We start from the raw sequence: 13,895 nt of genomic DNA, 5'->3' as shown, positions 1-13,895 counted from the left end.
TGCAGTTTGGGTTAAGCAACATGGCCGGGCTGCCCTCTTATGTTTCCTTTTTAGCATCTTTCGGTTCCCACCTCGCAGTGTCATTTCTCACACTGTGTCCTTTCACATAATAGCTTAACCTCAATTGCTCTGAGCTGTGCCCCCCCATTATGCAACTGTGTTTGCGTCGCGGCCTTTGCCTGCCTCTGTCCTGCTGAAAACAGGCGACGCTCATTTTCCCACATCTTGTCTCGGTTCCGAATATACTACGAAGTGGACGCACGCACGTCTTGTAGTGCCATGTATAATGTATTTAGCCCTATACCTACCTCTCATTCATTATAGTTCTGCTTCATGACCTGCTCGATGGTATCGCCAAAACCATGTCATATATCAGAGCCCCCATCAACCTGTTGTTCACTTTTCTTCGTGAGTAACGTTGAGGCACGTGCCGTAGACACGCAGAGAATGCGCAACAAGGCTGGCGCACGGGGGCCTTTTTCCTTGTTTCAGGGAGCACTCTGGCCGCCTTGATTCAGGTCGTTGTTGCGTGTGTGCGTGCGTGCGTATACGCGCTCCATTTATAAGAAGCGCAGGCCGAGCCCCGTGGAGGCCCCTCCTCCTAAGTCGTCCAAGAGGCCGGCAATATAACTGACGCATTCCGTGTAAGACAAACAAAGTGCGTACGGATTTCGGTTAAAAGACGCAGTGGGCTACGGGGACTGCTTCGTGTTGTAATCGCATAGCGAATTGAAGAAGGACCCCCCCCCCCTTTAAAAAAAAAAGAAAGAAAGAAACGACCTACGAATGGAGTTTATATGGTGGAACAGATACAATGACAATAACCGACTTATGCCGTGCAATATGAAGAAGATGCGTGCGCTCTTCGGTTACATGGCAAACAGGGCCACTACAGCTGATCCCTTGGGTGAAAGCCACAATAACCGAGGAAATTCATCCATACTGGACAGGAAACGACCATCCAGGTCGGCATTTAAGATCTTCCACTGTAGTGGCGCAATCGTGGCGGTGCCCTTCGCGTCCTAAATCAGAGGAAAGTGTCCCCGCTGATAGTGTTCACATACGCTGGATCAAATAGACAGAGACAAGAGAAAGCGACATAGAGAGAGAGAGAGAGAGAGAGAGAGATCAGGAAGAATAAAGCGTTGTTTGCGTAGAAACGAAAGCGTCTGCGTGGAGAAAGTAGCGAGGCGGCGCCGGCATTCCAAGCCAGACAATCGCCGCCTAAATCGCTGTTTGTTCATCGCCGTGGAACGCCCGTGATTGCGCACACGCATTTATTCACTTTCGTTTTTGGTATCTTTTGGCCGAGACTTTTGGCATTCCCGAACGGCGCAGAAAGACCCGCCACCCCGCACGCTCGACACAGGAGGCGCGTCCGCTCGCTGCTTATAAAGCCACGCCGGTCGCAGTGACGAAAGTTAAGATTCGTCAATCTGTACCGTTGCCCGCTTCCTTACTGCTGGCAAAAGGGTCAAACAGTTTAAGTACTGAAGGAGCGCGCCTCTGTCGTTTCCTTTGTTTCACAAATAAAAGACTCGGGTAGGTAAACGTAGCGCCCAAATCTAAACGTTCTCCGAATCGTACTGCACTTGGCGTGTGCGCTTGCGTGCAGTGAATGAATGGCGTCATTGGCGGCTGCCCACCCAGCCGAAGCTCCGGGAGAACCTTCGAAACGGTCGATTCGTGTCAGGTCGACGCCACGGACGGCGGGAGATGTTTCCAAACTTCATTCCGATGCCGACCGCAGGGCCGCGCTGTGTAGGTGGCGGGACTGCGTGCAGCGGGGTTCGCAGCCGCGACGTGATAGTTGTGGCATAATCGATGACGCAACGCGCGCTGAGGACCATTAGGCGCCTCGAGCGTAATTACTGTGCGAGCGCCCCGAGGGGCCGGGAGGGAAGCGCGTGCAACGATGCCCGGTCGTGGCGAGGCGTGAAAACGGGGAAAGCTTGCAGCAATGCTGCCGGGAATGAGGTCGGCCAGTCTCTTGATTTGTGCTACGAGGGAAAAACCTTCGTTATCGTTGTTTTTTTCTCTCGCATACGGGTTCACATACGCTACGCCAATCGTGGCTCTGCTTATCTCATGCACATAAAAGAAGTTGTAGAAGGCTTCCGCTTAATCCGCGGGTTTTTATGTAGATACAGGGTTTTTATTTGAGGGAGAGATTGCTGATGACAGTTCGTCAGCGGTCACTGGGCCATAAAGCGAGTGGAAAGAAGTTGTGTGAACCACTGGTCGACTTGGGAATCAGACTAAGTAATGAAAAAAAAAAATGATAATGACGCTTCACAGCGAATACTGGCTTGCTGGGCGAGTTGGTAATGCATCATTGACTTAGGCACTACGAAGTAACACGGACAGAGAAAAAGAAACACAGACGCAGCGCAGAATAACAACTCAATATTCAATGGAGAAGAACAGACAAATATTTAGACGCGCCGAAAAACAGTTAGATTGTCTGGAAGCCCACCACTAAGTGACGCAGGAACTGAAAACTTTTTCTTGGGACCATGTGCGTTTTCCGGCGCGTCTATATATATGTCTGTTTCTTTCTTTTTAAACAAATCTACCGTTCATAGTCTGCACTACGTCTGTGTTTTCTTTCCCTCCGTCCATGTTATTTCGCTCTGCCTAAGTCAAGGCAGCGAATAGGCTGTGAGACTGTCACCGTCAGCGAGCCTTGGGAGTCATCTATATGCGCAAAGCTACGACAGCGCTGCTGCAGTTTCTGAAAACGACGCAGCGCTGCAGCTTCCTCCAATGCACGGTGCATACTCAAGCATGCCTGCGTGCATTGTCTGTCGTTCTTTCTTCTCTGCCGTCTTTGTGACCTCTCCCACAGTGCGCAGTAGCAATACAGACGCAATTCCGGTTGACCTCCCCGCCTTTCCTCGTTTCTGTCCCTCTCGAACGAGACCGCACTTTATGCGAAGCGCCTGGCGATTTTCATGGGAAGGGGAAGTCCGGAAGACGAACAGGAAGCGAGAGGCGTCAATTAAATTGTCATCGAAGTATTGTGAAATGTGGCGACGATGACGACCCGCATGAGGAAAATCAGTATTCCATGACTGTTATGTCAAAGGTAAAGCATTGCTGTGGGGCGGTTGCTTCATCAGGAAACGAGAAAAAATAATAATAAACAAAAACTGTGTCGCCAAATTCGGAAGCAGACGCGAGAAACACATACCCCAAGTACCACAGAATTTCATTCAAGAAAGACAAACTATAAGCGTGAACCTCACACAAAGAGTGTACACATAACTGGAAAACGTTTCAAAAAACATTTACAACAGAATGTAACCAGAATGAATGCACTAAGCAAAACACTATGACAGCTAAAGTAAGCAATACTTTAGGTCTTTTTTACAGTATAGCGATCTCACTATTAACCCACGAATTTACACATGAAACAGTCATAGAAGCCAACAGAACTGTGAAAAGTTGAGTCAGGAGTATTCGATCGCAATGAGAAAGGGATGAGCGTCATGAACGCGCGTCAAGAAGTACCGCATTTACATGCTAATGCCAGCTTCGGAACACAGTACAGAAAGTGATTTCTACAATTCTTACGTGTGTCCACGTACTTTGCTTATAAAGTGCACGTGTGTACCGACATCGCGCAAAATATAATTGTTTAATTACTTTATTTACGTTGCTGTTCCAATAATTTAAGCCATGGATAGCTTATAGCTTAAACTTGTGACGCCCTTTGTGTCACAGGAGCGCCACCACACTCTCCACTTAAAGTCAACCTAGAAACATCAATTTAAGGAGATTTCTCTAGCAGACCCCGAAAAGACATAGGCGAAATGCGTAAGCTAATGCCCTTCAGTCAAGTATTCACCAGCCTAAAATCGTGCGTTGAACTCGGAGTGCGGCGTTGGAAGTACAACAGGTTAGGCATTGCACTCACCAGGAGCTGAAATATGGGAGCTCATGAGTTGTAGATATGGACTTGTTATGGTGCCAAAAAGAAAGAAAAATGTTTCCGTAGAAAACGCTGACATGCCACTGCTATGAGCTGCACGTTTATTTAATATCGGCTTTCTTGCTATGCGCACACAAAAATCTCCGGCGAAGATCATTGTGAAGAGTCATCATGGCCCTACACTGCTTCGGGCCTCCGCGCAGTCTCTACAGAAAATCAAGAGAAAAGAAGGCCACTTATTTTCTCAAAGACGAGACGTGTAAAATACCGGAGTGCCCTCACACTTCGTAGAGGCAGAGCTGTGGCGTAATTGGCAGCACGCGCGCGTCAGAGCAGCTGTGAAACGGTCTTGCCACGTGCCCGATGTGTGAAGTGAGCAGCAAAATGAAAGGCCGAGAGCGAAACAAGTGCTCGACCCCCCGGTGTGGCTTGATTCTCTTTAGGGACAAGCAGACAGCTCATGCGTCTCCTTTAAAACAGAGCACACCGGGAAGCGTCGAGTTGCAGGAGGACGCTCCACCGCGCATGTTGTTCGTGATGTTGCCCGATTTCACGCTCCAGAAAACGATGGCATGTGCTCTGGTTTCTGGACATTTACGTGTTCGCGATACGCAAAAAAAAAAGAAAGAAAGGCGTGCAGAGAGTACGACCAGTCCGGACTCGCGCAAACCTGAATTGAACAGTTGCAACATGCCAAAGAATAGATACCGAGCTCATGTCAACCCTCATGACCAACCTCATGACGTTCGCAAAGATATCAAACAATGGGGAACTGGCGGCTCAGCCCTTATAGAGTTTCGCTTGTAGGCGCTAGGTCGCGGGTTAGGTTCCCTGTCGCGGCAGCCGCATTCTGGTCGAAGTAGAATGCAGAAACATGCACGAAGGAGAACTGCAGGTGACATTATTAACCCTAATTCGTCTACTACGACGTGCGAATACCATAAAGTTAGTAGTCTAAGGTAAGTTTAAGTGGTACAGGTTAGTACTTGGCTGTAACTAGGCCCCGTATTTTACGGACAACGATGCTTTTTGTCTTCATCATTCATGACCCTTCATCATTGAATTTAGCACCCCCGCACCCCTATTATGGTCTGGATCAGCCACTCGGCGAGTCCGCTTTTAAGACAATAATGAAATGCATAATGACGGAATACCGCCCTATAGGCTTCCAACTTTCAGGTTTAAAACGTACAAAGGACTTTGTCAGATTGACGTAAAGCGAGAAGCACAGGTTTTGGGCATCTTCGGACTTTATTTTCTTCCAGTAGATGTGATACGACTCCGCCGTTGTGATCACCCGCCGTTGTGATCTTCGTGCGGAGCCGGTATTTCAAAATCTCTTGACGGTACGCATCAGAAACCTCCGGCGGACGCCTGCTAACTACCGCACAAAGAAGAGGCCAACCTAATGGCGTCTCGGGAATTGCGTAAAATCTACCCTACGCGGACACAGCTTTTATTGCAGCCCAGCGTCGACTAGGAGTGCGCTTAGTGACAACAGCTTGCTTTAAAAATTGAGTAGCGTTTAGTGGAGAATGTGATACCTGCGCCAACGCATTGTGATGTCACTGTTGGGTTTCCTATGGGCACTTCAGGCATAACGACCCGACCAATTAAAAAGAAAAGCAAAGGAGAAGTAGGGAAACCAAAAACACGCACGTCCAGTTTGCTACCCTGCGCAAAGGAAAAAGACATGAGAAGAAAGAAAGGAAGCAGACAAAACACTCAGGTTTTAGCTCCGTCTGGAGATGGGACAGGTACAGTATTACAGGAGCTATACATATCATGCGATTACACATTTTATTGGCTAGTCGAGTAAGGGCTGAACCAATAACTTTTAAGACTAATAAATTACATAAAGAATAACCAATGAGAACTGTTTGGCCTACAACATATTCAGCGCTCCGTTTATCCGCATGATCCCACGTCCCGGTTTCAAGTAAAGCAGCGTAAGAAACACGCTTTTCCCTTTCGTGTTTCATACCAGCGTGACCGTATAACGCCTATATACAAAATAAAATAAATCCTAGTCGCAACGCCAGCGGAATAACGTACAGATTCTTATCGTTCATCTTTTTTTACACCGCCCCACTGCTGCCGCAATTTATGCTACAGTCAGCTCGGCTCGGTGGAAAAGAATGTACTCAATGGCTGGGCTGCTTCACAGCTTAAATAATTAGCCGTCCGAGTTGCCTGGTAAGACAAAGCTGCCGTTGAAGGAAACCACTGGCTCATGGCCAACATTCCCGAGATGCCGTTGTAAGTGATGGAGGAAATATCGCGGCGCCTCTAACGAGAAACGCTTTTTTGCAAGGTAAGTAGAAGCCACGCTGTTCGAGATGTAGGCAGCGAAAAGATCCCATGCGCAAATAGAACTTGGGAAGGACTTAACGGCACTTGGCAGCTCTGCTTTGGAGAACGTTAATTCAGGGAGATTGACACAGATTATTCGCATTCGTGATCGCGCAGCATAATTTACCAAGGGAGAATGAACCACCGTGAGCGTTGATATCAGGCTGTCGGTACAGGAAGCGTAGGACAGATCAAGTTCGCAGGAACGCATAGACGCGTTCCGTTCAATCCAAGAAAGAAAAAAAAAAAGGCATCGCTTTGTACCAAAACATCGTGCCGTGGTCCTTTGAAAGGGGATCACAAACGTGTAGCAGAGACCACCGGGAATACCAGTATATCCGAGGCTGCTGTTGGCCACGCGACAATCCGCAAAAATGACAATAACGGAGTATTAAGGATCGCGACGGTGGCTAGTTCTTCATCCGTAAGGCTGTTACGCAGGTCATACGAACATGATATCATTATTCGCTTGGCCTAGAGATATCTGCAACATCGATGTCCACTAATGACCAAATGGATCCGACCTTCATAAACCTTATCAGATGCACAGGGCCGCCGTAGAAGGTGCCAAAAATCGATTCTGCTGCCTCAGAACTCGCATTGGCACGGTTTCGCAACTGCGAGGCTAAACCGCTACTTTTCTTTATCGAATTTTGTTTTAAACGCGATGCACTTACACTGCTCACGCGCTGTAACGAATCATCGCGTAATCGTGCGCCAGGTTCACGGTCACTGGCACGCATTACTGGCCAGGAGGTGCAAGCTGGACAAAAGGGTAGTACATCGATTTGGAAACGACGCGGCCTTTTTTTTTATGTTGTTGCCGTTGTGTTTCGCTCTGCATTTACAACTTTTTTTTTTTTCCTCTTCGGTCGCAGCGTTATGCGCGTCTGCTCCTCACGAATTCAGGCCTCGGCACGGCGTGCCGCAAACCGGGACGCCAAAGGGAAACGCTGGACGTTCCTCCAGAAAAACGGCTAACGTGACTCACGAAGGGTCCGCGAACCGGCGTGCGCCTCTTATGTAAGGAGGGCACAAAACGCGTAGTCCTTCCTCCAAAGGCGCACAATGGAGACACGAAACAGAAATTGGATCCCCGTCTCCACACTCGCGGCGACTACAGTGCAACAAGGAGAAAGAAAGGCACTCACCGATTTGTAAGACGATGCAGGCCGAGAGGTTACTCCTTTGAAAGGAGTGCCGCGACCGTGAGATTCCGTGGGAATCCAACGAGCTGCGGTGGCGTCTGGCAAGCGATTCGTGCCTCACTGTCTTCACCACTGGCCTTGGCGGTCTACTGACACTGTTGTTCCTCGAGCAGGATCTCTGCGCTGCTGCGCCATCGTGTCAGCACGGCATGACTGAGACGGAGGTAGTTTCCGGTCAGCAGCGCCTTTCCATACCCAAGACGAAACAAGAATCCTCGAAACCGTTTGTGACCGGATCACCTGTCACACTTGGCGGTAGTGATTCGGCGTACGGAGCAGCCTCTGGTTAACGCACAGGCCGCCCCGAGAAGAGAAGCACACGCCCCCGGACCTGCGGGGAGGTCAACGGGGTCTGGAGCGGTTCAACAACCACCGAACGAAGCCCGCCCAATCTTCGGAGCAGGCCGGCACTGTATGGCAGCGCGCGGTCACCACACCGATCCGAGAACCTCACTCTCTTCGACGAGGACGACGCGAGCACCGGTGCGGTCAAAAAGGAAAAGATTACGAGAGAGGCCACGGGCGATGACTGAAGTCACTTTCCACGCCGGCACACAAAACGTTCCTGGCTCACAGAGCCAATGGCACGGAGAAAGAACAACGCAGCGCACAGCACGTCGCCTCTTGCCCGCTCGCTTGCTCCCGCTGCTCGCCAGCGGTCGTCCACGCGTAACCTGTTGGCTGCAGCCACTGAGTTCTGGAGCAGACGCCGCCGCCCGAGGAACTCGGCGATGGTGATGCTGAGGATACCGCTCAGGCGAGGAGGATCAGCTGAAGCTGGGGGAGTGCCGTCGGCACGGCGGCGTTCTCCCAGAGAACGGCGAAATAAATAAAAGAAAATATGTATTAGAGGTGTCCAGAGAGGGCAGGCGAGGGTGAAGGAAACCAGTTTTTGTTTCCCGGTTTAGAGGCGGCAAGGTCGCTCACCGGCCGCTCGGCGGAGAGAGATCTCGCAGCTCGGAGGGCTCGGCACAGCGAGTGGTGCTGCGCCGCGCAACGGATGGCCGACGGAGGGACGCAGCTCGTTTCGCCGACCGGCGCTTGTTTCGGCTAGGAGTCGCTGTGGAATCTCGATGAGCGCTAGAGGCTGGCGGGAGGGGCAAGAAGGCGAGGAGACCTTACGGGCGATTCGGCGGTTGTGCGTTTTGTCATCGGAGGAGCCGCTTATACGGCTGGACAGGGAAAGGGTTTCTTCCCTAGGGGACAGCGGGCGAGCGGCAAGTGAGCAAGAGCTTCGCCTTGACCGCGTCTTTCGTCTTCCCTCCCCTACGCAGGCGTTTAATGAACGCCGCGACCAGGTCCTGGATGCGGCGCGAAGCGAGTTTATTTAATGGTGCATAACTTCCGATTTGAGGACGGCGCTCCGGTGTATAGGGTTACCTCGGCGTCGTGCTTCGCCGAACGATGCCGCATTAAGGTCGCCGCCTATACGAGGATGTAAATACTGGGGCGCGCGTGTTGGGACACCTCAATTGCTGGAGTTTCTTTCCTTAACTTGCCGGTGGTTAAGGATCCTCCACACACCGTTTTATTCATTATTTGTACGGACAATGAGCGTGTTATGACTCGTCACGCGAGTTTTACTCCTTCCAAACAAGAACTTCGTTTCTTTTTGTAACCGATACTGTCACGGCAGACAGAGAGAGAGAGAGGTAAAGGTTTATCCCAAAGTAAAAATAGACACATTTTGCTAAAGTATGCCTTGGATGATTATCAATATTGGTTGTACCTTACTGCATCATTACCAAGATTTTTCACAAAGCTCCTTCCCCTTCTAATAGACGAACTAAAACATTCTACTGTTTGCTTTTTCGATTATTAGGACAAAGAGCCACCCTTGACTAATGAGAACGTTCATTCAACCTAACCTCGTGGTACATTTCCTGCGCACGCATGTGTTAAAAAAAAAAAAAAAACTAATTTTCTGCCATATTTCTGGTCCCTCATCCCACTACCACTGTTTAGGTAGCCTACATTCTCGGTTGACCTCCCTATGATAATTTTTTTCGGAATTTTTGCCTGAGACAAACTCTCCTTCGTTCTTAAGTTCTGGTGTGGAGGAAGAAGTTTCGCACTTGTTTCAGTTCCCTTAAGAATATCTGTTCGTGCGATGTTGATGGCATGCTAAAACGGGACTCCGCTAATACGACCAATTGTATATGTGCTAGATATTTTGTCTCAGTACCTGACTCATATTTTTAATATTTGTTTATCGTCGGGCGTTTTTACAAGAAGAATTCAGATTGCTAAAGTGATCGTTATCCTTAAAAAGGGGTATAAGAATGATACGAGGAACTATAGACCGATTTCGGTCTTTCCTATATTTTCCAAAGGACTCCGAAACCTATGCACTTCGAAATAAATACATTTCTGGGAAAACGAAATATGACTTCGACTGCGCAATACGGCTTTAGAAAGTTTAGGTCTATAAGTTGAACTTCTGGAACAAGAAGATTCTATTGTGTCGCAGTTGGAAGAAAAACAGTTAGTGCTGGGTATTTACGTGGATTTCAGCAATGCTTTTCATGAAATTGACCACAATATACTGTACTACTTAAGTAACTTGAAAGTTACGTTATCAGAGGGCACTCGTTAGAGTTGATCACGTCTTACTTAAACAACAGAAAACAGTTTAAACAAATTCAAAATACATGTCTAACTTTAAGCTTATTGCGAAAAGCACAGCACTCGCTAGTATTCTCGGACCGTTCTTCTTTTACAGCAAAGTTGTTAAGGGGTACTTTCGCCGCTATCGTGTCCGCGTGTAGGAAAAAATCCCGAAGATGGTACACTACCTGGCTTACCCACGGCGGAAGTGAAGCAGGCGTTATAAGCACTCCCTACACGTGGGCCGATCCCGAAGACAGCGCAATACCGGCGTAATAGGGCCGACGTAATCTGACGTAACTCATTTAGAAATAAATAAACAAAGTGAAAGGCATCGTATACAGACAAAAAAAATAAGGAAGTACATGGCGTTCATAACCTCTTATATAGGGAAGCAGCTATAGAGTTCATTAGTACTATTACCATTTTGGCTGTAACTTTTTCGCAAATTATGACTTGGAATGACCACATTCGTTGGCACGACACGTCGGCGTAACCCTTTACTCAAATCCCGAGAAAGAACTCTTATCTACAATTATCTATTCTCTAGAACAGAGAATTCTATAGTCGAGCCTTTATTACAGCTTCCTTGTGTGTGGTACCACGACACGCACAAACATGCAAAAAAATAAACTATTCTTCGAAAAAAGTTTATAAGAGCACCGATTATTGTTTCGAACGGATGCCATACGTCTGACATATTCCCAGGCAGACGTACTACCCATATTTGACTCATACCAGTACAAACTAAGTATGGCTTCCAAGAGAGAATTAAGGGAAAATTGCAGATTCCTAAGCAACCTTGCCGCGCTTACACGCAACGTAACGTCAAGTGCCACTGGAGATAAAGACATTTGGAAGACGGTAACTGAAAAAACGAAATACTCAAAAGAAAAAATCGTCAAATACACTGCCTACACTTTTGAATGAACACAATAGAAAATGAAATGATATTTCAAGAAGTGCACAACGAAACCTCTTAATTCATGGTTCACAACGTAAATAATTAGGTCATTTTCAGTTGAGTAACAAATTGCCACATTACTTTTACGGCTTTCGATGCACGTGAGTATTGGTGCCAATCTACACAATTTGCGAGTTCTTTTTTCTTGCCACATGGTTGATACCTGTTTTTACATTTAATTCAGTGTCTCGCGTTTGCTGCTACCGCTGAGTGCATTTTACTAAGAGGGCTGTTCTTAGGGACAGCTTTTACCTACAGCCTCCTTTATTTTCTCCGACGGAAATAAAATTGTATGGCATTGTATTATATTGCATTGTGCTGTATTGCATTGCATTTTATAACCGTCACAGCGTCATATATTTTATCTCTCTATTCAACGGTACAATGACAACAAGTACAACGCCCAAACTTTATAAGACGTTTTTATAAGAGAGTTCTTCATAGCAATAAGCCAGAGACCTTAATTAGACCTCTGATGCTTTCATAGCGAATTATTCAGTTATTTGTTTTTTTTTTCTTTAGTTGAAAAAAAAAAAACCATACTTGCCTAAATGGTCATACGTACCACCAGCATAAATTTAAACGCAAACGTGATATAGCTGATCGGGACGCACGCAAAAATATGAACATGGGAATGCACTCGCTCTGCATGTAGTGGTGGTGGTGCATGGTTTGTTGCAGTAAGCGGAATCAGCCTGGCAAGCTTGGTCGGCAAGTGTTCCGCCTGAGCATCGCATACGTTATTAGCACGGCCTTGTCACCAGACGTTGATCAACTGCGTGTCTCGAAGAAAGGAAGTCAACAGTCGTAGAATTCCTTTCCTGATTACTGCGGGCCCTTCAAGGGAAGAGCATATGTCGTCAAAGGCACGTTAAAGAATTCCAGGTGGTCAAAATTAATCCGGAGTCCCCCACTGTATACGGCGATTCCTCATAAACAGATCGTGGTTTTGCAAGTAAAACCGCAGAATTTATTATTATTATTATTATTATTATTATTATTATTATTATTATTATTATTATTATTATTTCTTCAATGCTTGCGTGTATAGCCGCTTTCTAAGCGTGCTGCAGTCTTAAACTTGTACTTGAAGGAAAGAGCGCTACGAAGACGCGGACTAAAAGAGGAACATGTACGACGGACAAGACAAATTTATAATTTGAAGCAAGAATCAAGCCACTGTAACAAAAGTAGATAAATCTGGAAACGCAACAACGCATTCCAGTAATTTTCTGTTTACTTGAGTGTGAATATCATGCTGGTAGTACATGCTTCTGACTTTATTTGTTTTAAGTTATAAGAATGTTACATAAATATTGAAAAAACTGGCAAAGCGTTACGAGAGGATACGACTTTGCCTATTTTGGTTTTACCTCCACTGTTGTGCCCCTTACTGTGTGCTTTAGTTGTAGCTTCGTTGACGGCTCGTCACAGGCCTCAGCATTATATTTGGACACCTAAAGAACTGTCTCCAAGGCTGTTCGAGGCTTTCGGTCGGCAGCTGCTGCATGCGTCGGCGCGCCGTTACCAACAATGGCCGTATGAACGCAAGAGTACAGCAAGGTAGAGGCCATCGACGTACGTACCATTGCTCCCTGACTGCTTCCTGGTTCTTGAGTTCCTGCGGAGAGCTTTGCCAAGTAGCATGTGGCAGCACTTGCACCTTAACAAGCGCTGAAACGAGGCAACAGACAATAAGTGACCGCCACATTCGTACACATCATTATGCGCAATAATAAGTGCGAAAAAACAAAAGAAAAAAAATAGGAACTGCGCGTATTCACAATGAAGACGGATGGAAATGACTGCGGCTCTCTGTGATTACGTCAGCAAACGAGCCATTGTCCCGCTCTGAGCAGAAATTGCAGCTTCTTGAAAGGGCGATAAAGCGACCACATGCAAGCTGCAAGCGTCCCCGATTTAATAATGAAACGATTTATTTCAGGTGCCTTCGTTACGAAGCGTCTAGCGCAAAAAAAAGAGAAAAGAAGAAAACAAATGCGCTATAATGCTGCAAAAACTCGCCACTACTAAGTCGTTCTTTATTTAATTATGTGCGCGGCAGGGGGTTCCAAAGTGATCCGCGAGAAGAGGCCCATTCCACTCGTCACGTGTCCGTGTCATCGCCTAACGCCGAGAGTCTAAGCGTCGCAACTCTCACTTGTGACAGCCTAGACTGTTTTATTTAAATCAGCGGGAAATGGGCTGTTGCCATTCTCAGGCACTATCTGATGCAGCGTGACTGATGGGGCTTCGTGCATGAATAACTTTTCGGATTTCACTCACATTTCCGACATCATTCGCTCTGTAAATGCATGCGCTTCGCGAAACTTTCAAGCGAAGTTTTCATCGCTCACTTCCCGGTTGTTTGGCGTGGTTTGTTGATGTTCAGTACCTCACTAATTCAACTGGGCCGTTTCGGGAGACAGTCGTAACAGTAAACTGTGTTCATCCTCGATATGGTGTAATCAAAATTTGAACGATCTCGGAGCCTCTGTAATCAAACGGCATGACTTGGCGGGCTGCTCCTGATACCACTCCAGATCGATATGTCTCCTCGCCGGAGTTTGAATGCACATAGCAAAAAATCAAGCACGAAAAAAAAAAAACAAGAGAGGCGACTGAACAGCTAGGTGCTGAACAGCATGCTATACAGGTGCTGGACAGGTACTTGTTTTTTCTTGTCTTCATGCTCGGTTTTTAGCTATGAGCATGTACCAACTGCCCCAGCAGTCCGTTTCATATGACAACATATAGCAGTATATGACAACGCGACAGAAGAAACACGGAGAAAAGAAAACCACAGGAGGAGCGCTGTGGGGCCTATGGA

At 47.2% G+C, this 13,895-nt stretch overlaps 1 protein-coding gene across 1 annotated transcript in view; it reads right to left on the bottom strand.

Moving 5' to 3' along the window:
- LOC126531145 (uncharacterized) overlaps positions 1–9,867 on the bottom strand; it is a 68,079-nt gene extending 58,212 nt beyond the window's left edge. The window contains exon 1 of the mRNA XM_050178560.2: positions 7,438–9,867. The gene's annotated coding sequence lies outside the window, so the exon portion shown is untranslated. The remainder of the gene's footprint in view (positions 1–7,437) is intronic.
- Between the last annotated feature and the right edge of the window lie 4,028 nt (positions 9,868–13,895).

The sequence above is a fragment of the Dermacentor andersoni genome, chromosome 5 (assembly GCF_023375885.2).
Source record: "Dermacentor andersoni chromosome 5, qqDerAnde1_hic_scaffold, whole genome shotgun sequence".
NCBI classification, from domain to species: Eukaryota; Metazoa; Arthropoda; class Arachnida; order Ixodida; family Ixodidae; genus Dermacentor; species Dermacentor andersoni.
Note: the sequence above shows the minus strand (reverse complement) of the source record. Positions and strands in the feature narration are given on the sequence as shown.